Source organism: Hyla sarda, unplaced genomic scaffold (assembly GCF_029499605.1).
Source record: "Hyla sarda isolate aHylSar1 unplaced genomic scaffold, aHylSar1.hap1 scaffold_749, whole genome shotgun sequence".
Taxonomy (NCBI): domain Eukaryota; kingdom Metazoa; phylum Chordata; class Amphibia; order Anura; family Hylidae; genus Hyla; species Hyla sarda.
In genome coordinates this window covers 38,816-64,229 of record NW_026610772.1, presented here as the reverse complement: position 1 = coordinate 64,229, position 25,414 = coordinate 38,816, and the positions used below count along the sequence as shown (strand labels likewise).

At 48.9% G+C, this 25,414-nt stretch overlaps 8 non-coding genes and 2 pseudogenes across 8 annotated transcripts; all 10 read left to right on the top strand.

Annotated features, from left to right (window-relative positions):
• The first annotated feature begins 969 nt into the window (after positions 1-969).
• Positions 970-1,160, top strand: LOC130345290 (U2 spliceosomal RNA). Its single transcript, XR_008884020.1, has one exon. It is a non-coding gene; the product is annotated as a U2 spliceosomal RNA (small nuclear RNA).
• A 2,092-nt stretch (positions 1,161-3,252) lies between these two features.
• On the top strand, positions 3,253-3,440 carry LOC130345269 (U2 spliceosomal RNA). The gene has a single exon (XR_008884001.1). It is a non-coding gene; the product is annotated as a U2 spliceosomal RNA (small nuclear RNA).
• Positions 3,441-4,133: 693 nt separating this feature from the next.
• LOC130345265 (U2 spliceosomal RNA) lies at positions 4,134-4,320 on the top strand. Its single transcript, XR_008883999.1, has one exon. It is a non-coding gene; the product is annotated as a U2 spliceosomal RNA (small nuclear RNA).
• Positions 4,321-6,408: 2,088 nt separating this feature from the next.
• LOC130345288 (U2 spliceosomal RNA) lies at positions 6,409-6,599 on the top strand. The gene has a single exon (XR_008884019.1). It is a non-coding gene; the product is annotated as a U2 spliceosomal RNA (small nuclear RNA).
• Positions 6,600-8,693: 2,094 nt separating this feature from the next.
• On the top strand, positions 8,694-8,854 carry LOC130345268 (U2 spliceosomal RNA; annotated as a pseudogene).
• Positions 8,855-14,641: 5,787 nt separating this feature from the next.
• LOC130345260 (U2 spliceosomal RNA) lies at positions 14,642-14,814 on the top strand (annotated as a pseudogene).
• Positions 14,815-16,906: 2,092 nt separating this feature from the next.
• On the top strand, positions 16,907-17,097 carry LOC130345287 (U2 spliceosomal RNA). Its single transcript, XR_008884018.1, has one exon. It is a non-coding gene; the product is annotated as a U2 spliceosomal RNA (small nuclear RNA).
• A 2,093-nt stretch (positions 17,098-19,190) lies between these two features.
• Positions 19,191-19,381, top strand: LOC130345286 (U2 spliceosomal RNA). The gene has a single exon (XR_008884017.1). It is a non-coding gene; the product is annotated as a U2 spliceosomal RNA (small nuclear RNA).
• A 2,094-nt stretch (positions 19,382-21,475) lies between these two features.
• LOC130345285 (U2 spliceosomal RNA) lies at positions 21,476-21,666 on the top strand. The gene has a single exon (XR_008884016.1). It is a non-coding gene; the product is annotated as a U2 spliceosomal RNA (small nuclear RNA).
• Positions 21,667-23,755: 2,089 nt separating this feature from the next.
• LOC130345284 (U2 spliceosomal RNA) lies at positions 23,756-23,946 on the top strand. Its single transcript, XR_008884015.1, has one exon. It is a non-coding gene; the product is annotated as a U2 spliceosomal RNA (small nuclear RNA).
• The last annotated feature ends 1,468 nt before the right edge of the window (positions 23,947-25,414 follow it).

Genomic DNA, 25,414 nt, shown 5'->3' with positions numbered 1-25,414 from the left:
AAGTAAGAGGAAGAGAAGGGAAAAAAAGGTGGAAATGGGTTTAAAAGTGATTTCGGCGGAGAAATATATATATATATATATATATATATATATATATGCGCACACACACACATAGATATAAACGTATTCTCCGTTGAGATATTGCAGCCGCTGCTGTGTCCAGGCCCAGGAGCCTTAGCACTGTGCTGTGATGTCACTCAATACCACTGACATCACTAGGTGTAAACAACATCTCTCCTTTGCTGTGTATGTGACTATGGAGCTGTTTGGTGATGTCGTCTATTACGGCCTTCATAGAAGCAACAGGAGATTGTTGCATCCATCTTGAACCCTCAGAACTACAGTGCTATGATGTCACTCACTTCCACAGGCCTTGCAGAGTGTAAACAACAACAACCCAGCTTTGTTGTGTATGTAACCATAGGGATTTGTGATGTCACCTAGAACCTTCACAGCAGCGACAGCTTTATGAGGAGCATCAGCACTGCTCTGCCTGAGCAGAACCATCACCGCCATAGGTTGTCAAATAACCCGGATTTAACCCACACAGGTAAGTCCAATGGGGTGCAGGCATGTCCTCTATGCTTACAGCTTCCCGTGGGTGTTGGTTTGATACCGTTTGGGGACAGCCAAGGAGGCATCTGCAGGCAACAAAGGTAGGTGTGTGCTTGTGTGTGTGTTTCCTATGCAGATCCTAAGCCCAGTGTCACATGCAAGTAGGAGGAGTAAGAAGGGTTCCTGGCAAATCCGGGTTATGGATTGCATTTAAAAAGGCCCCGTGGGAGTGCAATGGGCCCCTGTCTTGCTGCTTAGCAATAATGGTATGGGTTTAGGTTCTGCTGTGTGTACTGGTGGTTGACTGCCCCCCAGCCCAGAGTGTGCATGGAAAATTGTCTGGCAGCCTCCCTGACAGCAAGCAGTGATAGTGCCCATGAAGGGGACCTTGTTGGGCCCGCCCCTTTCACGGTTATCGCTTCTCGGCCTTTTGGCTAAGATCAAGTGTAGTATCTGTTCTTATCAGTTTAATATCTGATACGTCCCCTATCTGGGGACCATATATTAAATGGATTTTTGAGAACGGGGGCCGATTTCGAAGCTTGCTTCCGTCGCCCTATGCATTGACCCGATATGGCAGTATCTTCGGGTACAGTGCACCACCCCCTTACAGGGTTAAAAAGAAAGATTCCTACTTTCATTGCTACCTGCTTGCTGGCTAGCCAGCTAGCCAGCCCTGTGGGCCTTGCTGCTGCTGCTGCTGCAGCCAAAAAACAAAAGGTGGTGCTGCTGCTGCTTCTGCTGCTTCTGCTTCTGCTTGTGTCTGGCCGCTGTTGGAGCGTCCAGGCACAGGACTTCTGCTGCTGCTGACTAAATGGCCTCCTTAATTGGATCATTTGAGTAGCCAGCACACCTGTGCAGGTAGGGCATGACATGATAGGCAGCTGCCTTGATAGCGGGTGGGTGCTGAATGTTCCTAATTGACAAAATAAGATTAATGCTTATGAAGAAATATAAAATCTCATCCCTTCCCCAATATCGCGCCACACCCCTACCCCTTAATTCCCTGGTTGAACTTGATGGACATATGTCTTTTTTCGACCGTACTAACTATGTAACTATGTAACATAACATGGGGGGGGGGGGGTCTCCTGGCTGTTCACACAGGTGTGTCATTGCTGTACATTGACCATGCATTGCTTCTGTGGTATTGCAAAGGCAAAGACAAATGCTTCCAGCCATCCATTGCACTAATGGATTGGTCATCAGCTGGCTGTCTATGTCCCGCATCAATATAGACCAAAGTACAGAGGGTTAGGCTATGCTATTGTGCACCTACCTGATGCATCAGAAGGTGCGAGGCCCTTGCTAAATTCTGTGCACAGACTTTGAGATCTATACTTTAGACTGTATCTAAACCTGCTCCAACATGGACTGACATTCTGGCCTACTTTCAGCCGATGCGACTTGTCTGTCGCTGAACAGTCGCTTTTTATGTATTCAGCACCTATGTATAATGTTGTAAAAATGCTCTAGAAGCTAAAGTCGCAGAAATGTCACACATATTTGGCCTGCAACTTTCTGTGCGACAAATTCAGACAGGAAAAATCAGTATAAATCCTTAGAAAATTATCCCCCAGTGTCTCCATCTGCTGGCGGTATTGAATAAGCATTGCTGCACTGATGGGGTATGCATTAGACGAAAAAAAAGAAGAAAAAGAAGAATAATACGCCCAGAAAAGAGGCGAAAAGGAGAAAAACGTAAAAAAACGTGAAAAAAAAGTAAGAGGAAGAGAAGGGAAAAAAAGGTGGAAATGGGTTTAAAAGTGATTTCGGCGGAGAAATATATATATATATATATATATATATATATATATATATATACGCGCACACACACACATATATATAAACGTATTCTCCGTTGAGATATTGCAGCCGCTGCTGTGTCCAGGCCCAGGAGCCTTAGCACTGTGCTGTGATGTCACTCAATACCACTGACATCACTAGGTGTAAACAACATCTCTCCTTTGCTGTGTATGTGACTATGGAGCTGTTTGGTGATGTCGTCTATTATGGCCTTCATAGAAGCAACAGGAGATTGTTGCATCCATCTTGAACCCTCAGAACTACAGTGCTATGATGTCACTCACTTCCACAGGCCTTGCAGAGTGTAAACAACAACAACCCAGCTTTGTTGTGTATGTAACCATAGGGATTTGTGATGTCACCTAGAACCTTCACAGCAGCGACAGCTTTATGAGGAGCATCAGCACTGCTCTGCCTGAGCAGAACCATCACCGCCATAGGTTGTCAAATAACCCGGATTTAACCCACACAGGTAAGTCCAATGGGGTGCAGGCATGTCCTCTATGCTTACAGCTTCCCGTGGGTGTTGGTTTGATACCGTTTGGGGACAGCCAAGGAGGCATCTGCAGGCAACAAAGGTAGGTGTGTGCTTGTGTGTGTGTTTCCTATGCAGATCCTAAGCCCAGTGTCACATGCAAGTAGGAGGAGTAAGAAGGGTTCCTGGCAAATCCGGGTTATGGATTGCATTTAAAAAGGCCCCGTGGGAGTGCAATGGGCCCCTGTCTTGCTGCTTAGCAATAATGGTATGGGTTTAGGTTCTGCTGTGTGTACTGGTGGTTGACTGCCCCCCAGCCCAGAGTGTGCATGGAAAATTGTCTGGCAGCCTCCCTGACAGCAAGCAGTGATAGTGCCCATGAAGGGCACCTTGTTGGGCCCGCCCCTTTCACGGTTATCGCTTCTCGGCCTTTTGGCTAAGATCAAGTGTAGTATCTGTTCTTATCAGTTTTTCATGCCGGTGGACAGTAACGCCGGTATGGGGCTGGTGGGGATGGGTGCTGCATGGAGGATGCAGGTGTACCAGGGCTTTCCGGGGCTGGTTCTGAGGAATCAGCTCGACGGCTGCCCCGATGTGACCTGTTCCCTCCGGGTCTCGCCATGAGGCTGAGAGGGTCTAGAGCCGAGGTACTTTTGTGCCTCGGGGAGTGGTGACCCCGAGGTGCCGAAACTCACTGGGAGGATAGGCTCACTGAGTTGAAGCACGGGCACCATAATCTCTTCACCTTGTGGCACTCACCTCTTGATTCCCGGCCTTCTGGCTAGGATCAGAGAAATTTTTATAGATCCGGCCGGATGTCCGGGCAGTATATCTGCACACATTCACTTATTTATTTCTTTTTTGTCTCACTGTGTCACTTTTTGCGTGTTGTGTGTTCACAGGATTGGTCAGGATGCGGTAGCCCTTCTGGGTGTCCCTCCTGGCGGTCTAGGGGAGGTGTGTGTGGCCATTAGGTTCCGCACCTCCCTGCAAACACCCCGGGTACTCCTGCTTTGGCAGGGTACCTACCGTAATCGGCTCTGCGGGCAGATACCTTGGCTAACGCCAAGGGGGATGCCGGGAGCATTTGTGGTCCCCTAGTAGCTTCGGCGAAAAGGGACATCGAACCTGGAACCTCGCAGGTACCTTTTGGTCCGGAGGCGAAGGGTAAGGTTTGTTGGGGGGCCTCTCTCCTATCGGAGAAGGGCTTGCGATAGACCGCATCCTTTGTGCACGTTTTTTTAGTGTAACACGTTTGCACTTTTTCTTGCACTTTGGGTGAATCGAAAGCACGTTCCTCGGCTTTAGATAAAAAAAAAAAAAAAAAAAAATCTGTTCTTATCAGTTTAATATCTGATACGTCCCCTATCTGGGGACCATATATTAAATGGATTTTTGAGAACGGGGGCCGATTTCGAAGCTTGCTTCCGTCGCCCTATGCATTGACCCGATATGGCAGTATCTTCGGGTACAGTGCACCACCCCCTTACAGGGTTAAAAAGAAAGATTCCTACTTTCATTGCTACCTGCTTGCTGGCTAGCCAGCTAGCCAGCCCTGTGGGCCTTGCTGCTGCTGCAGCCAAAAAACAAAAGGTGGTGCTGCTGCTGCTTCTGATGCTTCTGCTTCTGCTTGTGTCTGGCCGCTGTTGGAGCGTCCAGGCACAGGACTTCTGCTGCTGCTGACTAAATGGCCTCCTTAATTGGATCATTTGAGTAGCCAGCACACCTGTGCAGGTAGGGCATGACATGATAGGCAGCTGCCTTGATAGCGGGTGGGTGCTGAATGTTCCTAATTGACAAAATAAGATTAATGCTTATGAAGAAATATAAAATCTCATCCCTTCCCCAATATCGCGCCACACCCCTACCCCTTAATTCCCTGGTTGAACTTGATGGACATATGTCTTTTTTCGACCGTACTAACTATGTAACTATGTAACATAACATGGGGGGGGGGGGGGGGGTCTCCTGGCTGTTCACACAGGTGTGTCATTGCTGTACATTGACCATGCATTGCTTCTGTGGTATTGCAAAGGCAAAGACAAATGCTTCCAGCCATCCATTGCACTAATGGATTGGTCATCAGCTGGCTGTCTATGTCCCGCATCAATATAGACCAAAGTACAGAGGGTTAGGCTATGCTATTGTGCACCTACCTGATGCATCAGAAGGTGCGAGGCCCTTGCTAAATTCTGTGCACAGACTTTGAGATCTATACTTTAGACTGTATCTAAACCTGCTCCAACATGGACTGACATTCTGGCCTACTTTCAGCCGATGCGACTTGTCTGTCGCTGAACAGTCGCTTTTTATGTATTCAGCACCTATGTATAATGTTGTAAAAATGCTCTAGAAGCTAAAGTCGCAGAAATGTCACACATATTTGGCCTGCAACTTTCTGTGCGACAAATTCAGACAGGAAAAATCAGTATAAATCCTTAGAAAATTATCCCCCAGTGTCTCCATCTGCTGGCGGTATTGAATAAGCATTGCTGCACTGATGGGGTATGCATTAGACGAAAAAAAAGAAGAAAAAGAAGAATAATACGCCCAGAAAAGAGGCGAAAAGGAGAAAAACGTAAAAAAACGTGAAAAAAAAGTAAGAGGAAGAGAAGGGAAAAAAAGGTGGAAATGGGTTTAAAAGTGATTTCGGCGGAGAAATATATATATATATATATATATATATATATATATATATACGCGCACACACACACATATATATAAACGTATTCTCCGTTGAGATATTGCAGCCGCTGCTGTGTCCAGGCCCAGGAGCCTTAGCACTGTGCTGTGATGTCACTCAATACCACTGACATCACTAGGTGTAAACAACATCTCTCCTTTGCTGTGTATGTGACTATGGAGCTGTTTGGTGATGTCGTCTATTATGGCCTTCATAGAAGCAACAGGAGATTGTTGCATCCATCTAGAACCCTCAGAACTACAGTGCTATGATGTCACTCACTTCCACAGGCCTTGCAGAGTGTAAACAACAACAACCCAGCTTTGTTGTGTATGTAACCATAGGGATTTGTGATGTCACCTAGAACCTTCACAGCAGCGACAGCTTTATGAGGAGCATCAGCACTGCTCTGCCTGAGCAGAACCATCACCGCCATAGGTTGTCAAATAACCCGGATTTAACCCACACAGGTAAGTCCAATGGGGTGCAGGCATGTCCTCTATGCTTACAGCTTCCCGTGGGTGTTGGTTTGATACCGTTTGGGGACAGCCAAGGAGGCATCTGCAGGCAACAAAGGTAGGTGTGTGCTTGTGTGTGTGTTTCCTATGCAGATCCTAAGCCCAGTGTCACATGCAAGTAGGAGGAGTAAGAAGGGTTCCTGGCAAATCCGGGTTATGGATTGCATTTAAAAAGGCCCCGTGGGAGTGCAATGGGCCCCTGTCTTGCTGCTTAGCAATAATGGTATGGGTTTAGGTTCTGCTGTGTGTACTGGTGGTTGACTGCCCCCCAGCCCAGAGTGTGCATGGAAAATTGTCTGGCAGCCTCCCTGACAGCAAGCAGTGATAGTGCCCATGAAGGGCACCTTGTTGGGCCCGCCCCTTTCACGGTTATCGCTTCTCGGCCTTTTGGCTAAGATCAAGTGTAGTATCTGTTCTTATCAGTTTAATATCTGATACGTCCCCTATCTGGGGACCATATATTAAATGGATTTTTGAGAACGGGGGCCGATTTCGAAGCTTGCTTCCGTCGCCCTATGCATTGACCCGATATGGCAGTATCTTCGGGTACAGTGCACCACCCCCTTACAGGGTTAAAAAGAAAGATTCCTACTTTCATTGCTACCTGCTTGCTGGCTAGCCAGCTAGCCAGCCCTGTGGGCCTTGCTGCTGCTGCAGCCAAAAAACAAAAGGTGGTGCTGCTGCTGCTTCTGCTGCTTCTGCTTCTGCTTGTGTCTGGCCGCTGTTGGAGCGTCCAGGCACAGGACTTCTGCTGCTGCTGACTAAATGGCCTCCTTAATTGGATCATTTGAGTAGCCAGCACACCTGTGCAGGTAGGGCATGACATGATAGGCAGCTGCCTTGATAGCGGGTGGGTGCTGAATGTTCCTAATTGACAAAATAAGATTAATGCTTATGAAGAAATATAAAATCTCATCCCTTCCCCAATATCGCGCCACACCCCTACCCCTTAATTCCCTGGTTGAACTTGATGGACATATGTCTTTTTTCGACCGTACTAACTATGTAACTATGTAACATAACATGGGGGGGGGGGGGGGGGGGTCTCCTGGCTGTTCACACAGGTGTGTCATTGCTGTACATTGACCATGCATTGCTTCTGTGGTATTGCAAAGGCAAAGACAAATGCTTCCAGCCATCCATTGCACTAATGGATTGGTCATCAGCTGGCTGTCTATGTCCCGCATCAATATAGACCAAAGTACAGAGGGTTAGGCTATGCTATTGTGCACCTACCTGATGCATCAGAAGGTGCGAGGCCCTTGCTAAATTCTGTGCACAGACTTTGAGATCTATGCTTTAGACTGTATCTAAACCTGCTCCAACATGGACTGACATTCTGGCCTACTTTCAGCCGATGCGACTTGTCTGTCGCTGAACAGTCGCTTTTTATGTATTCAGAACCTATGTATAATGATGTAAAAATGCTCTAGAAGCTAAAGTCGCAGAAATGTCACACATATTTGGCCTGCAACTTTCTGTGCGACAAATTCAGACAGGAAAAATCAGTATAAATCCTTAGAAAATTATCCCCCAGTGTCTCCATCTGCTGGCGGTATTGAATAAGCATTGCTGCACTGATGGGGTATGCATTAGACGAAAAAAAAGAAGAAAAAGAAGAATAATACGCCCAGAAAAGAGGCGAAAAGGAGAAAAACGTAAAAAAACGTGAAAAAAAAGTAAGAGGAAGAGAAGGGAAAAATAGGTGGAAATGGGTTTAAAAGTGATTTCGGCGGAGAAATATATATATATATATATATATATATATATATATATATATATACGCGCACACACACACATATATATAAACGTATTCTCCGTTGAGATATTGCAGCCGCTGCTGTGTCCAGGCCCAGGAGCCTTAGCACTGTGCTGTGATGTCACTCAATACCACTGACATCACTAGGTGTAAACAACATCTCTCCTTTGCTGTGTATGTGACTATGGAGCTGTTTGGTGATGTCGTCTATTACGGCCTTCATAGAAGCAACAGGAGATTGTTGCATCCATCTAGAACCCTCAGAACTACAGTGCTATGATGTCACTCACTTCCACAGGCCTTGCAGAGTGTAAACAACAACAACCCAGCTTCGTTGTGTATGTAACCATAGGGATTTGTGATGTCACCTAGAACCTTCACAGCAGCGACAGCTTTATGAGGAGCATCAGCACTGCTCTGCCTGAGCAGAACCATCACCGCCATAGGTTGTCAAATAACCCGGATTTAACCCACACAGGTAAGTCCAATGGGGTGCAGGCATGTCCTCTATGCTTACAGCTTCCCGTGGGTGTTGGTTTGATACCGTTTGGGGACAGCCAAGGAGGCATCTGCAGGCAACAAAGGTAGGTGTGTGCTTGTGTGTGTGTTTCCTATGCAGATCCTAAGCCCAGTGTCACATGCAAGTAGGAGGAGTAAGAAGGGTTCCTGGCAAATCCGGGTTATGGATTGCATTTAAAAAGGCCCCGTGGGAGTGCAATGGGCCCCTGTCTTGCTGCTTAGCAATAATGGTATGGGTTTAGGTTCTGCTGTGTGTACTGGTGGTTGACTGCCCCCCAGCCCAGAGTGTGCATGGAAAATTGTCTGGCAGCCTCCCTGACAGCAAGCAGTGATAGTGCCCATGAAGGGGACCTTGTTGGGCCCGCCCCTTTCACGGTTATCGCTTCTCGGCCTTTTGGCTAAGATCAAGTGTAGTATCTGTTCTTACTTACCTGGCAGGGGAGATACCATGATCGCTACGGTCTGAAGAACTCCAAGCATTGTGGTAGAGATTTTGCGTAGTACGATTGCAGTACTTTTCGTTCTTATTAGAACCGCATTTCTCTAGAGCATACCACCTGAAGATCGTCTCCTGCCTGCCTCGGAACATCTGAAGAAGGAGAAGATCTTGAAGACTGCAGCTCCGGAAGAAGCCGACGAAGAACCTGGAAGAAGGGAATCGGCGGTGAATTCCGGAACAGCGGCGAAGAGGAAGGCGGCGCAGAATCTTTTCGAAGAAACTCGCTGCCTCTGGAGAAGGATTTGCATAGCTCCTCCCACCGGGACCGGATCTGCATAGCTCCTCCCACCCGGGAAAGAAGACTTTGCGAAGCCTCTCTCCACAAGCAAGCAAGGAAGCGGAAAAGAGCCTGCTGGAAGAAGCCATGGCCTCAACCAGCAAGTCCACCCAGGAGGCTGCAGGGCAAGGCCTGGAGGTCCAGCCCCAACCACAGCAAGCTTCAACCTCCACCACGGCAAGGCAGAAGGGCGGCAGAATTCCTAACCTGGAAGCTCCAACCCTGGAGCCCTGGATGAGGCAGACTGTTGCCTTGAAGCTCAAGCCCGTGGACGGAAGGGTGCCGGACATGTCCCACGACGTGTTCTGCAAGAAGATGCTGGCGGATCAAGGCTTCCCCACGGCTGACACCCTGGGAATAGCAACCTTCTTTTCGGGAATCTTCTACATCACCTTTGCCACCATTGGGACCTGTAGAAGATACTGGGAGGTGGTGAAAGCGGCGAGTCCCGAATCCCCTTTCTCTCGCTTTGTGGGCAACTGCCTTATTCAAAGAGAGGAGAGGCGGGTGACGGTTTCAATGCGGAACCCACACACCCCAGGCACGGACATCTCGACCTTCCTGAAGCGCTTCTGCACCGTGGTGAGGGAGCCCACCCGCATCCTGAACTCACTCGGATACTGGACCTGCATGTGGTCTGTGGTCGTCAGACTCAACAAGAACCCTGCTTCTCCAGACGGACTACAGCACCTGCCAACGACATTTTCCTTGGGCAACTCCACAGGACTTATCTTCTACCCGGACATGCCGCAGACCTGCAGGAGATGTGGCAAGATGGGCCACGAGGGCAAGGACTGTACGGAGGATGCCTGCAGGTATTGCCGTGTGACAGGTCACACGACCAAGGACTGCCCCAAGAGCAAGACCTGCAACCTCTGCGGACTGGCAGCCCACAGCTACAAGGACTGCCCCCAGAGGGAGAGAACATGGGCATCTGTGGCAGCGAGAGCACCGAAGCCAGCCCCAGCTCCGGAGCCAACACCACGGATGGCCAAGCCGACCAAGGAGGGTAAGAAGGCGAAAGCCACCACCCCTGCCCCGTCCCGCCCCTCCCCTGCCCCTCCCGCCCCATCTCCTGCCCCTCCCGCCCCATCTCCTGCCCCATCCCGCCCCACCCCTGCCCCATCCCGTCCCACCCCTGCCCCATCCCGTCCCACCCCTGCCCCTCCTGCCCCATCCCGTCCCACCCCTGCCCCTCCTGCCCCATCCCGTCCCACCCCCGCCCCTCCTGCCCCATCCCGCCCCACCCCTGCCCCCCGTACCCCACCCCGGCCCACCCCTGCCCCCCGTACCCCACCCCGGCCCACCCCTGCCCCGTCCTCCCCTGCCCGGCCCACCCCTGCCCCGTCCTCCCCTGCCCGGGCACTCTCTCCAGCCCCCCGCCCCACCCAGCCTCCTTTCTCTCCTGGCCCAGCAGCACCTAACCCCCCTCCAGCTGCTGGTGCCCGCCCTTCGGAGGACTTTCCTGTGCTTCCTCCCCCAGGTACCATACAGAGGAAGAGGAAAGGAAGGGACAACGTATCAGAAGAGTCCCACAAAAGAAAGATAATCGAGACCTGCGAAACCCCTCAAGCTTCAGATGAGGAGGAGGAGATGGAGCAGGTCTGCGAGAGCCTTGAGGCTTCAGAAGGAGAGGAGGTGATGGAGCAGGCCCAAGTGGAGCAGGTCCAAGCAGAGCCAGTCCAAGCTCAATCTATGGAGGAGCTGCTGCAGGACCCAGAGGTTAAGAAAATCCTGGACACTCCGTCCAACACGGTCTACGACGAGTTCTTGGAAGGGCGCTACGAGAAGCCACAGGAGCCGACAGGCGCCAGAGAAGAGGACCCGTCCGACCAGACTGGTAACTAGTATCAGAACTAACCTCTCTTTTTATTCCCATGGCTGATCTCAACATCTTCTGCATTAATGTGAGGAGTATTAGAGCTTGGTTTAGATTTCAGACTGTTCTTACGTTCTTAGATTCCCAGAGGTGTGATGTTTACATGTTGCAGGAATGTGCTTTGTCTGCTTCTAGGTCTTACAACCATCTGGCCAGGCAGTGGCCTCACGGCCCTTCCTACTGGTCTGGTGGGGGCGACAATAGGTCTGCGGGGGTGGCCATCCTGATCAGGGGAGGTAACTTTGCACTTGATTCCGTCCGGGAGCTCGTCTGTGGCAGACTTCTTGTCGCAGACGGTTCCTGGGCGGGTGAGCCCGTGCGGCTCATCAACGTGTATGCCTCCCCTGAGAGGGATGTCCGACTGGAGGTTCTCCAGGCCCTGCGGGCTGAACTCGCCACCACTGGAGCAGTAGTGTTGGGTGGTGACTTCAACTGCCCCATTGAGGTGGACGGGCGCAGTTCTGGCACATCCGCCAACCTGGACGTGACGTCTAAACTGCTGATTGAGATGGTGACGGAGGCATCCTTGCAGGACGTTGTCGGGTCCGTCGGGAACGGCTCCGTAAACTATACGTGGAGCCGCCCCGATGGCTCGCTCCGTTCTCGGATAGACTTCATCTTCACTTCGAGAGCAGTCAGAAAGGTGTCGTACTCTATGGTCCCCTGCTTCTTCTCTGACCACAGGGCCATTCGATTCCGGGGGACTCTGGGCCATGGATTCCCACCTGGCCCGGGCTCCTGGAAGTTGAATTGTGCCCTGTTGGAGCAGAGGGAGGTCATGGAGGAACTTAGGGATGCTTACCTTGTATGGCGAAATGACAAATGTCTGTTCAAGTGCATCAGCGATTGGTGGGAATATGTTAAAGTCGAATTCCGTTGTTTCTTTCAGGCAAAAGGCAGACAACAGGCGTGTGCGAAGAAGTGGGACTTGAGGAAACTGCAGCGCGAGCTGCGGTCCCTGCAGGACCTGCTCCAGTGTGGCTGGGACGTCAGGGAGGAGCTGGAGGAGACCAAAAAGAGCTTGAAAAGGCACTTTGAGGAGGAATCCAAGCGAATCGTCTTTCGTTCCAAGGTGGAGAACCTGGAGAAGGGTGAGAAATGTAACTCTTTCTTTTTCAGGAAGCTCCATGCCGGCCACACGCCCCTGACTGAGCTACGAGATGAGACCGGACACATGAGGAGCGGCAAGGAGGAAGTGATGGGGGTCGTCCACGACTTCTACAGCAACCTCTACGCCCCCAAGTCATCCGACCCCGAAGCCGCCGAGAGGTTCCTGTCAGGTGTCACTAACGTTGTTGATCCCGCAGGTGCGGCGGCTATGGACGATCCCTTGACGGTGGGGGAGCTGCTCTCTGCCGCTAAATCCTTTAAGCCCGGCAGGACCCCGGGCAGTGACGGTCTCCCGGCCGAGCTCTACGTAGCGCTGGGTGACCTGATCTGTCCGGACCTGTTGGAGGTGTACGAGGAGATGGTGGTGGGGGGCAGAATGCCTCCGTCGTTGAGGGAAGGGATGATCACGATCTTGTATAAGCGGAAGGGGGAGAGATGTGACCTGAAAAACTGGCGTCCCATCTCTCTCCTGAACGTGGACTACAAGATCCTCGCCAAGGTGCTGGCCAACAGGCTGAAACCTGTCATGGGGCAGATCGTCCATCCGGACCAGACCTGCAGCATTCCTGGCCGCAGGATTGCCGACAGCCTTGCCCTTGTGAGAGACACGGTCCATTACATCCAGGACCGCGGGGGCCGCGCCGCCCTGGTCAGCTTAGATCAGGAGAAGGCGTTCGACCGTGTCTCCCACGCATTCATGGACAGGGTTTTGCGCAGGCTGGGTCTGGGGAAGATGTTTTGCTCTTTTGTTAACGTTATGTATTTTGACATTTACAGCACGGTGTTGGTGAACGGCTGGAAGACTGACCCCTTTTCCATTCTTTCAGGGGTTAGACAAGGCTGCCCTCTTTCACCTCTCCTTTTTGTTTGTGTTATAGAGCTCTTCGCTGAGACTATCCGGCAGAATGGAGAGATCAGAGGGATCACCGCACCAGGACCAGATCGCCACGAGGTCAAGTGCTCGCTCTACATGGACGACGTGACCGTCTTCTGCGCTGACCAGCGTTCGGTGACTGCACTCGTCCAGACCTGCGAAGACTTCGGCAGAGCTTCGGGGGCAAAAGTCAACTGCGGGAAGTCGGAGGCCATGCTCTTCGGGGAATGGCACCTGGCTTCTTCCGCCCCCTTCCCCTTTGCTATTAAGCCGGACTTCATTCAAATTCTTGGAGTCTGGTTCGGGAAGGAAGGAGCGGCCCTTAAGTCTTGGCAAGACCGACTAGGAAGGATAAACTCGAAGATCGGACTGTGGAGCTCCAGAAAGCTCACGATGGAAGGCAAGGCACTTGTCCTGCGGAGTGAAGTTTTGCCTGTGCTCCAATATACCGCACAGGCCTGGCCTCCCCATACCACCGTTTGCAAGGCCATCACCCGGACAGTGTTTGGCTTCGTCTGGGGCAAAATGGACAGAGTCAAGAGGACCGTGATGTACAAGGAACCCCGCAAGGGTGGGAAGGGAATACCCGACATCCCCGCTCTGCTGAGGGCCTCCTTTGCATGTGTCACGGTGCAGCGGACTCTTGTAGAAAAGACTGGCTCAGCGGGCAGGTCCATGTCTCGCTTGCTTCTCATGCCCCTCTGGAGACAGCTGGGCTGGGACAAGTGGGACAGCTCCATCCCTTACAACTGGAACACTCCCTGGTTCTATGGGGATGTTGTCCGGTTTGTGAGGGAGCACCAGCTGGAAGGACTGAAACCAGACCTATGGAAGCCAAAGACAATCCACAAGCTCATCCGAGCTAAGGACTCGACCGAGCTGGTTCCGGGACTCCCCGCAGCCACTGCAGAGACAGTTTGGAACAATGTGGCCTCAAAGCGGCTTACCAATGGACACAAGGACTTGTCGTGGATGGCCGTCATGGGAGGTCTCTCTCTCAGGTCATTCATGCATGCCCGCAACCTGTGCAAGACCCGGTACTGCCCCCGTTGCCCCTACGTGGAGGAAACATCTTTCCACGTGTTTTGGCAGTGCCCCTTTGCACAGGGTCTGTTGGACGCCCTAGAACAGGAACTCAGAGACTCAGTGCCCAGGAGCTGCCTATCGTACCATTCGGTGCTTTACGGCCTGTTCCCTGGGACCCACGACGTGGAGGCCATCCAGGAGGCCTGGCGCCTTATGAACTGTTTTAAGGACGCAGTGTGGCTTGCCAGGAACCGCCTCGTGATCAACAGGGAAAACATGTCCGTCCGGGACTGCCGCAGGTTCATCAAGAACCTGCTTAGAGACTATTCCATCTTGGACAGCTCGGCCGTTGATGAGGAAGAAGAGGAGTGAAGACCCCTCTCCTTCTCCCATGTCTCCCTGAAGATACAGCCCAACAGTTTGGCCCTGTGATCCGCCCCCTCCCTACCCCCACATAGTCGCCCACACCCCTACCCCGATCACAGATTGTATTATTTGGTTTTTGTTTGATCTCTTGTACCTTTATATTGCATGATTGAGCTGAATGTTAGAGTAGCATGGTGTGCGATGTATAGCTTAGGGAACCTTTGCTGTGTATTGTACTATCATGCTTTGTGTGACTGTAATTTATTGTACGACTTGTAATGACTGAACGGAAAATAAAGCTCTTTCAATCAAAAATCTGTTCTTATCAGTTTAATATCTGATACGTCCCCTATCTGGGGACCATATATTAAATGGATTTTTGAGAACGGGGGCCGATTTCGAAGCTTGCTTCCGTCGCCCTATGCATTGACCCGATATGGCAGTATCTTCGGGTACAGTGCACCACCCCCTTACAGGGTTAAAAAGAAAGATTCCTACTTTCATTGCTACCTGCTTGCTGGCTAGCCAGCTAGCCAGCCCTGTGGGCCTTGCTGCTGCTGCAGCCAAAAGACAAAAGGTGGTGCTGCTGCTGCTTCTGCTGCTTCTGCTTCTGCTTGTGTCTGGCCCCTGTTGGAGCGTCCAGGCACAGGACTTCTGCTGCTGCTGACTAAATGGCCTCCTTAATTGGATCATTTGAGTAGCCAGCACACCTGTGCAGGTAGGGCATGACATGATAGGCAGCTGCCTTGATAGCGGGTGGGTGCTGAATGTTCCTAATTGACAAAATAAGATTAATGCTTATGAAGAAATATAAAATCTCATCCCTTCCCCAATATCGCGCCACACCCCTACCCCTTAATTCCCTGGTTGAACGTGATGGACATATGTCTTTTTTCGACCGTACTAACTATGTAACTATGTAACATAACATGGGGGGGGGGGGGGGGGTCTCCTGGCTGTTCACACAGGTGTGTCATTGCTGTACATTGACCATGCATTGCTTCTGTGGTATTGCAAAGGCAAAGACAAATGCTTCCAGCCATCCATTGCACTAATGGATTGGTCATCAGCTGGCTGTCTATGTCCCGCATCAATATAGACCAAAGTACAGAGGGTTAGGCTATGCTATTGTGCACCTACCTGATGCATCAGAAGGTGCGAGGCCCTTGCTAAATTCTGTGCACAGACTTTGAGATCTATGCTTTAGACTGTATCTAAACCTGCTCCAACATGGACTGACATTCTGGCCTACTTTCAGCCGATGCGACTTGTCTGTCGCTGAACAGTCGCTTTTTATGTATTCAGCACCTATGTATAATGTTGTAAAAATGCTCTAGAAGCTAAAGTCGCAGAAATGTCACACATATTTGGCCTGCAACTTTCTGTGCGACAAATTCAGACAGGAAAAATCAGTATAAATCCTTAGAAAATTATCCCCCAGTGTCTCCATCTGCTGGCGGTATTGAATAAGCATTGCTGCACTGATGGGGTATGCATTAGACGAAAAAAAAGAAGAAAAAGAAGAATAATACGCCCAGAAAAGAGGCGAAAAGGAGAAAAACGTAAAAAAACGTGAAAAAAAAGTAAGAGGAAGAGAAGGGAAAAAAAGGTGGAAATGGGTTTAAAAGTGATTTCGGCGGAGAAATATATATATATATATATATATATATATATATATATATATATATGCGCACACACACACATAGATATAAACGTATTCTCCGTTGAGATATTGCAGCCGCTGCTGTGTCCAGGCCCAGGAGCCTTAGCACTGTGCTGTGATGTCACTCAATACCACTGACATCACTAGGTGTAAACAACATCTCTCCTTTGCTGTGTATGTGACTATGGAGCTGTTTGGTGATGTCGTCTATTACGGCCTTCATAGAAGCAACAGGAGATTGTTGCATCCATCTTGAACCCTCAGAACTACAGTGCTATGATGTCACTCACTTCCACAGGCCTTGCAGAGTGTAAACAACAACAACCCAGCTTTGTTGTGTATGTAACCAAAGGGATTTGTGATGTCACCTAGAACCTTCACAGCAGCGACAGCTTTATGAGGAGCATCAGCACTGCTCTGCCTGAGCAGAACCATCACCGCCATAGGTTGTCAAATAACCCGGATTTAACCCACACAGGTAAGTCCAATGGGGTGCAGGCATGTCCTCTATGCTTACAGCTTCCCGTGGGTGTTGGTTTGATACCGTTTGGGGACAGCCAAGGAGGCATCTGCAGGCAACAAAGGTAGGTGTGTGCTTGTGTGTGTGTTTCCTATGCAGATCCTAAGCCCAGTGTCACATGCAAGTAGGAGGAGTAAGAAGGGTTCCTGGCAAATCCGGGTTATGGATTGCATTTAAAAAGGCCCCGTGGGAGTGCAATGGGCCCCTGTCTTGCTGCTTAGCAATAATGGTATGGGTTTAGGTTCTGCTGTGTGTACTGGTGGTTGACTGCCCCCCAGCCCAGAGTGTGCATGGAAAATTGTCTGGCAGCCTCCCTGACAGCAAGCAGTGATAGTGCCCATGAAGGGGACCTTGTTGGGCCCGCCCCTTTCACGGTTATCGCTTCTCGGCCTTTTGGCTAAGATCAAGTGTAGTATCTGTTCTTATCAGTTTAATATCTGATACGTCCCCTATCTGGGGACCATATATTAAATGGATTTTTGAGAACGGGGGCCGATTTCGAAGCTTGCTTCCGTCGCCCTATGCATTGACCCGATATGGCAGTATCTTCGGGTACAGTGCACCACCCCCTTACAGGGTTAAAAAGAAAGATTCCTACTTTCATTGCTACCTGCTTGCTGGCTAGCCAGCTAGCCAGCCCTGTGGGCCTTGCTGCTGCTGCAGCCAAAAAACAAAAGGTGGTGCTGCTGCTGCTTCTGCTGCTTCTGCTTCTGCTTGTGTCTGGCCCCTGTTGGAGCGTCCAGGCACAGGACTTCTGCTGCTGCTGACTAAATGGCCTCCTTAATTGGATCATTTGAGTAGCCAGCACACCTGTGCAGGTAGGGCATGACATGATAGGCAGCTGCCTTGATAGCGGGTGGGTGCTGAATGTTCCTAATTGACAAAATAAGATTAATGCTTATGAAGAAATATAAAATCTCATCCCTTCCCCAATATCGCGCCACACCCCTACCCCTTAATTCCCTGGTTGAACGTGATGGACATATGTCTTTTTTCGACCGTACTAACTATGTAACTATGTAACATAACATGGGGGGGGGGGGTCTCCTGGCTGTTCACACAGGTGTGTCATTGCTGTACATTGACCATGCATTGCTTCTGTGGTATTGCAAAGGCAAAGACAAATGCTTCCAGCCATCCATTGCACTAATGGATTGGTCATCAGCTGGCTGTCTATGTCCCGCATCAATATAGACCAAAGTACAGAGGGTTAGGCTATGCTATTGTGCACCTACCTGATGCATCAGAAGGTGCGAGGCCCTTGCTAAATTCTGTGCACAGACTTTGAGATCTATGCTTTAGACTGTATCTAAACCTGCTCCAACATGGACTGACATTCTGGCCTACTTTCAGCCGATGCGACTTGTCTGTCGCTGAACAGTCGCTTTTTATGTATTCAGCACCTATGTATAATGTTGTAAAAATGCTCTAGAAGCTAAAGTCGCAGAAATGTCACACATATTTGGCCTGCAACTTTCTGTGCGACAAATTCAGACAGGAAAAATCAGTATAAATCCTTAGAAAATTATCCCCCAGTGTCTCCATCTGCTGGCGGTATTGAATAAGCATTGCTGCACTGATGGGGTATGCATTAGACGAAAAAAAAGAAGAAAAAGAAGAATAATACGCCCAGAAAAGAGGCGAAAAGGAGAAAAACGTAAAAAAACGTGAAAAAAAAGTAAGAGGAAGAGAAGGGAAAAAAAGGTGGAAATGGGTTTAAAAGTGATTTCGGCGGAGAAATATATATATATATATATATATATATATATATATATATATATATATATATGCGCACACACACACATAGATATAAACGTATTCTCCGTTGAGATATTGCAGCCGCTGCTGTGTCCAGGCCCAGGAGCCTTAGCACTGTGCTGTGATGTCACTCAATACCACTGACATCACTAGGTGTAAACAACATCTCTCCTTTGCTGTGTATGTGACTATGGAGCTGTTTGGTGATGTCGTCTATTACGGCCTTCATAGAAGCAACAGGAGATTGTTGCATCCATCTTGAACCCTCAGAACTACAGTGCTATGATGTCACTCACTTCCACAGGCCTTGCAGAGTGTAAACAACAACAACCCAGCTTTGTTGTGTATGTAACCAAAGGGATTTGTGATGTCACCTAGAACCTTCACAGCAGCGACAGCTTTATGAGGAGCATCAGCACTGCTCTGCCTGAGCAGAACCATCACCGCCATAGGTTGTCAAATAACCCGGATTTAACCCACACAGGTAAGTCCAATGGGGTGCAGGCATGTCCTCTATGCTTACAGCTTCCCGTGGGTGTTGGTTTGATACCGTTTGGGGACAGCCAAGGAGGCATCTGCAGGCAACAAAGGTAGGTGTGTGCTTGTGTGTGTGTTTCCTATGCAGATCCTAAGCCCAGTGTCACATGCAAGTAGGAGGAGTAAGAAGGGTTCCTGGCAAATCCGGGTTATGGATTGCATTTAAAAAGGCCCCGTGGGAGTGCAATGGGCCCCTGTCTTGCTGCTTAGCAATAATGGTATGGGTTTAGGTTCTGCTGTGTGTACTGGTGGTTGACTGCCCCCCAGCCCAGAGTGTGCATGGAAAATTGTCTGGCAGCCTCCCTGACAGCAAGCAGTGATAGTGCCCATGAAGGGGACCTTGTTGGGCCCGCCCCTTTCACGGTTATCGCTTCTCGGCCTTTTGGCTAAGATCAAGTGTAGTATCTGTTCTTATCAGTTTAATATCTGATACGTCCCCTATCTGGGGACCATATATTAAATGGATTTTTGAGAACGGGGGCCGATTTCGAAGCTTGCTTCCGTCGCCCTATGCATTGACCCGATATGGCAGTATCTTCGGGTACAGTGCACCACCCCCTTACAGGGTTAAAAAGAAAGATTCCTACTTTCATTGCTACCTGCTTGCTGGCTAGCCAGCTAGCCAGCCCTGTGGGCCTTGCTGCTGCTGCAGCCAAAAAACAAAAGGTGGTGCTGCTGCTGCTTCTGCTGCTTCTGCTTCTGCTTGTGTCTGGCCCCTGTTGGAGCGTCCAGGCACAGGACTTCTGCTGCTGCTGACTAAATGGCCTCCTTAATTGGATCATTTGAGTAGCCAGCACACCTGTGCAGGTAGGGCATGACATGATAGGCAGCTGCCTTGATAGCGGGTGGGTGCTGAATGTTCCTAATTGACAAAATAAGATTAATGCTTATGAAGAAATATAAAATCTCATCCCTTCCCCAATATCGCGCCACACCCCTACCCCTTAATTCCCTGGTTGAACGTGATGGACATATGTCTTTTTTCGACCGTACTAACTATGTAACTATGTAACATAACATGGGGGGGGGGGGGGGGGGGTCTCCTGGCTGTTCACACAGGTGTGTCATTGCTGTACATTGACCATGCATTGCTTCTGTGGTATTGCAAAGGCAAAGACAAATGCTTCCAGCCATCCATTGCACTAATGGATTGGTCATCAGCTGGCTGTCTATGTCCCGCATCAATATAGACCAAAGTACAGAGGGTTAGGCTATGCTATTGTGCACCTACCTGATGCATCAGAAGGTGCGAGGCCCTTGCTAAATTCTGTGCACAGACTTTGAGATCTATGCTTTAGACTGTATCTAAACCTGCTCCAACATGGACTGACATTCTGGCCTACTTTCAGCCGATGCGACTTGTCTGTCGCTGAACAGTCGCTTTTTATGTATTCAGCACCTATGTATAATGTTGTAAAAATGCTCTAGAAGCTAAAGTCGCAGAAATGTCACACATATTTGGCCTGCAACTTTCTGTGCGACAAATTCAGACAGGAAAAATCAGTATAAATCCTTAGAAAATTATCCCCCAGTGTCTCCATCTGCTGGCGGTATTGAATAAGCATTGCTGCACTGATGGGGTATGCATTAGACGAAAAAAAAGAAGAAAAAGAAGAATAATACGCCCAGAAAAGAGGCGAAAAGGAGAAAAACGTAAAAAAACGTGAAAAAAAAGTAAGAGGAAGAGAAGGGAAAAAAAGGTGGAAATGGGTTTAAAAGTGATTTCGGCGGAGAAATATATATATATATATATATATATATATATATATATATATATATGCGCACACACACACATAGATATAAACGTATTCTCCGTTGAGATATTGCAGCCGCTGCTGTGTCCAGGCCCAGGAGCCTTAGCACTGTGCTGTGATGTCACTCAATACCACTGACATCACTAGGTGTAAACAACATCTCTCCTTTGCTGTGTATGTGACTATGGAGCTGTTTGGTGATGTCGTCTATTACGGCCTTCATAGAAGCAACAGGAGATTGTTGCATCCATCTTGAACCCTCAGAACTACAGTGCTATGATGTCACTCACTTCCACAGGCCTTGCAGAGTGTAAACAACAACAACCCAGCTTTGTTGTGTATGTAACCAAAGGGATTTGTGATGTCACCTAGAACCTTCACAGCAGCGACAGCTTTATGAGGAGCATCAGCACTGCTCTGCCTGAGCAGAACCATCACCGCCATAGGTTGTCAAATAACCCGGATTTAACCCACACAGGTAAGTCCAATGGGGTGCAGGCATGTCCTCTATGCTTACAGCTTCCCGTGGGTGTTGGTTTGATACCGTTTGGGGACAGCCAAGGAGGCATCTGCAGGCAACAAAGGTAGGTGTGTGCTTGTGTGTGTGTTTCCTATGCAGATCCTAAGCCCAGTGTCACATGCAAGTAGGAGGAGTAAGAAGGGTTCCTGGCAAATCCGGGTTATGGATTGCATTTAAAAAGGCCCCGTGGGAGTGCAATGGGCCCCTGTCTTGCTGCTTAGCAATAATGGTATGGGTTTAGGTTCTGCTGTGTGTACTGGTGGTTGACTGCCCCCCAGCCCAGAGTGTGCATGGAAAATTGTCTGGCAGCCTCCCTGACAGCAAGCAGTGATAGTGCCCATGAAGGGGACCTTGTTGGGCCCGCCCCTTTCACGGTTATCGCTTCTCGGCCTTTTGGCTAAGATCAAGTGTAGTATCTGTTCTTATCAGTTTAATATCTGATACGTCCCCTATCTGGGGACCATATATTAAATGGATTTTTGAGAACGGGGGCCGATTTCGAAGCTTGCTTCCGTCGCCCTATGCATTGACCCGATATGGCAGTATCTTCGGGTACAGTGCACCACCCCCTTACAGGGTTAAAAAGAAAGATTCCTACTTTCATTGCTACCTGCTTGCTGGCTAGCCAGCTAGCCAGCCCTGTGGGCCTTGCTGCTGCTGCAGCCAAAAAACAAAAGGTGGTGCTGCTGCTGCTTCTGCTGCTTCTGCTTCTGCTTGTGTCTGGCCCCTGTTGGAGCGTCCAGGCACAGGACTTCTGCTGCTGCTGACTAAATGGCCTCCTTAATTGGATCATTTGAGTAGCCAGCACACCTGTGCAGGTAGGGCATGACATGATAGGCAGCTGCCTTGATAGCGGGTGGGTGCTGAATGTTCCTAATTGACAAAATAAGATTAATGCTTATGAAGAAATATAAAATCTCATCCCTTCCCCAATATCGCGCCACACCCCTACCCCTTAATTCCCTGGTTGAACGTGATGGACATATGTCTTTTTTCGACCGTACTAACTATGTAACTATGTAACATAACATGGGGGGGGGGTCTCCTGGCTGTTCACACAGGTGTGTCATTGCTGTACATTGACCATGCATTGCTTCTGTGGTATTGCAAAGGCAAAGACAAATGCTTCCAGCCATCCATTGCACTAATGGATTGGTCATCAGCTGGCTGTCTATGTCCCGCATCAATATAGACCAAAGTACAGAGGGTTAGGCTATGCTATTGTGCACCTACCTGATGCATCAGAAGGTGCGAGGCCCTTGCTAAATTCTGTGCACAGACTTTGAGATCTATGCTTTAGACTGTATCTAAACCTGCTCCAACATGGACTGACATTCTGGCCTACTTTCAGCCGATGCGACTTGTCTGTCGCTGAACAGTCGCTTTTTATGTATTCAGCACCTATGTATAATGTTGTAAAAATGCTCTAGAAGCTAAAGTCGCAGAAATGTCACACATATTTGGCCTGCAACTTTCTGTGCGACAAATTCAGACAGGAAAAATCAGTATAAATCCTTAGAAAATTATCCCCCAGTGTCTCCATCTGCTGGCGGTATTGAATAAGCATTGCTGCACTGATGGGGTATGCATTAGACGAAAAAAAAGAAGAAAAAGAAGAATAATACGCCCAGAAAAGAGGCGAAAAGGAGAAAAACGTAAAAAAACGTGAAAAAAAAGTAAGAGGAAGAGAAGGGAAAAAAAGGTGGAAATGGGTTTAAAAGTGATTTCGGCGGAGAAATATATATATATATATATATATATATATATATATATATATATATATATGCGCACACACACACATAGATATAAACGTATTCTCCGTTGAGATATTGCAGCCGCTGCTGTGTCCAGGCCCAGGAGCCTTAGCACTGTGCTGTGATGTCACTCAATACCACTGACATCACTAGGTGTAAACAACATCTCTCCTTTGCTGTGTATGTGACTATGGAGCTGTTTGGTGATGTCGTCTATTACGGCCTTCATAGAAGCAACAGGAGATTGTTGCATCCATCTAGAACCCTCAGAACTACAGTGCTATGATGTCACTCACTTCCACAGGCCTTGCAGAGTGTAAACAACAACAACCCAGCTTTGTTGTGTATGTAACCAAAGGGATTTGTGATGTCACCTAGAACCTTCACAGCAGCGACAGCTTTATGAGGAGCATCAGCACTGCTCTGCCTGAGCAGAACCATCACCGCCATAGGTTGTCAAATAACCCGGATTTAACCCACACAGGTAAGTCCAATGGGGTGCAGGCATGTCCTCTATGCTTACAGCTTCCCGTGGGTGTTGGTTTGATACCGTTTGGGGACAGCCAAGGAGGCATCTGCAGGCAACAAAGGTAGGTGTGTGCTTGTGTGTGTGTTTCCTATGCAGATCCTAAGCCCAGTGTCACATGCAAGTAGGAGGAGTAAGAAGGGTTCCTGGCAAATCCGGGTTATGGATTGCATTTAAAAAGGCCCCGTGGGAGTGCAATGGGCCCCTGTCTTGCTGCTTAGCAATAATGGTATGGGTTTAGGTTCTGCTGTGTGTACTGGTGGTTGACTGCCCCCCAGCCCAGAGTGTGCATGGAAAATTGTCTGGCAGCCTCCCTGACAGCAAGCAGTGATAGTGCCCATGAAGGGGACCTTGTTGGGCCCGCCCCTTTCACGGTTATCGCTTCTCGGCCTTTTGGCTAAGATCAAGTGTAGTATCTGTTCTTATCAGTTTAATATCTGATACGTCCCCTATCTGGGGACCATATATTAAATGGATTTTTGAGAACGGGGGCCGATTTCGAAGCTTGCTTCCGTCGCCCTATGCATTGACCCGATATGGCAGTATCTTCGGGTACAGTGCACCACCCCCTTACAGGGTTAAAAAGAAAGATTCCTACTTTCATTGCTACCTGCTTGCTGGCTAGCCAGCTAGCCAGCCCTGTGGGCCTTGCTGCTGCTGCAGCCAAAAAACAAAAGGTGGTGCTGCTGCTGCTTCTGCTGCTTCTGCTTCTGCTTGTGTCTGGCCCCTGTTGGAGCGTCCAGGCACAGGACTTCTGCTGCTGCTGACTAAATGGCCTCCTTAATTGGATCATTTGAGTAGCCAGCACACCTGTGCAGGTAGGGCATGACATGATAGGCAGCTGCCTTGATAGCGGGTGGGTGCTGAATGTTCCTAATTGACAAAATAAGATTAATGCTTATGAAGAAATATAAAATCTCATCCCTTCCCCAATATCGCGCCACACCCCTACCCCTTAATTCCCTGGTTGAACGTGATGGACATATGTCTTTTTTCGACCGTACTAACTATGTAACTATGTAACATAACATGGGGGGGGGGGGGGGGGGGTCTCCGGGCTGTTCACACAGGTGTGTCATTGCTGTACATTGACCATGCATTGCTTCTGTGGTATTGCAAAGGCAAAGACAAATGCTTCCAGCCATCCATTGCACTAATGGATTGGTCATCAGCTGGCTGTCTATGTCCCGCATCAATATAGACCAAAGTACAGAGGGTTAGGCTATGCTATTGTGCACCTACCTGATGCATCAGAAGGTGCGAGGCCCTTGCTAAATTCTGTGCACAGACTTTGAGATCTATGCTTTAGACTGTATCTAAACCTGCTCCAACATGGACTGACATTCTGGCCTACTTTCAGCCGATGCGACTTGTCTGTCGCTGAACAGTCGCTTTTTATGTATTCAGCACCTATGTATAATGTTGTAAAAATGCTCTAGAAGCTAAAGTCGCAGAAATGTCACACATATTTGGCCTGCAACTTTCTGTGCGACAAATTCAGACAGGAAAAATCAGTATAAATCCTTAGAAAATTATCCCCCAGTGTCTCCATCTGCTGGCGGTATTGAATAAGCATTGCTGCACTGATGGGGTATGCATTAGACGAAAAAAAAGAAGAAAAAGAAGAATAATACGCCCAGAAAAGAGGCGAAAAGGAGAAAAACGTAAAAAAACGTGAAAAAAAAGTAAGAGGAAGAGAAGGGAAAAAAAGGTGGAAATGGGTTTAAAAGTGATTTCGGCGGAGAAATATATATATATATATATATATATATATATATATATATATATATATGCGCACACACACACATAGATATAAACGTATTCTCCGTTGAGATATTGCAGCCGCTGCTGTGTCCAGGCCCAGGAGCCTTAGCACTGTGCTGTGATGTCACTCAATACCACTGACATCACTAGGTGTAAACAACATCTCTCCTTTGCTGTGTATGTGACTATGGAGCTGTTTGGTGATGTCGTCTATTACGGCCTTCATAGAAGCAACAGGAGATTGTTGCATCCATCTTGAACCCTCAGAACTA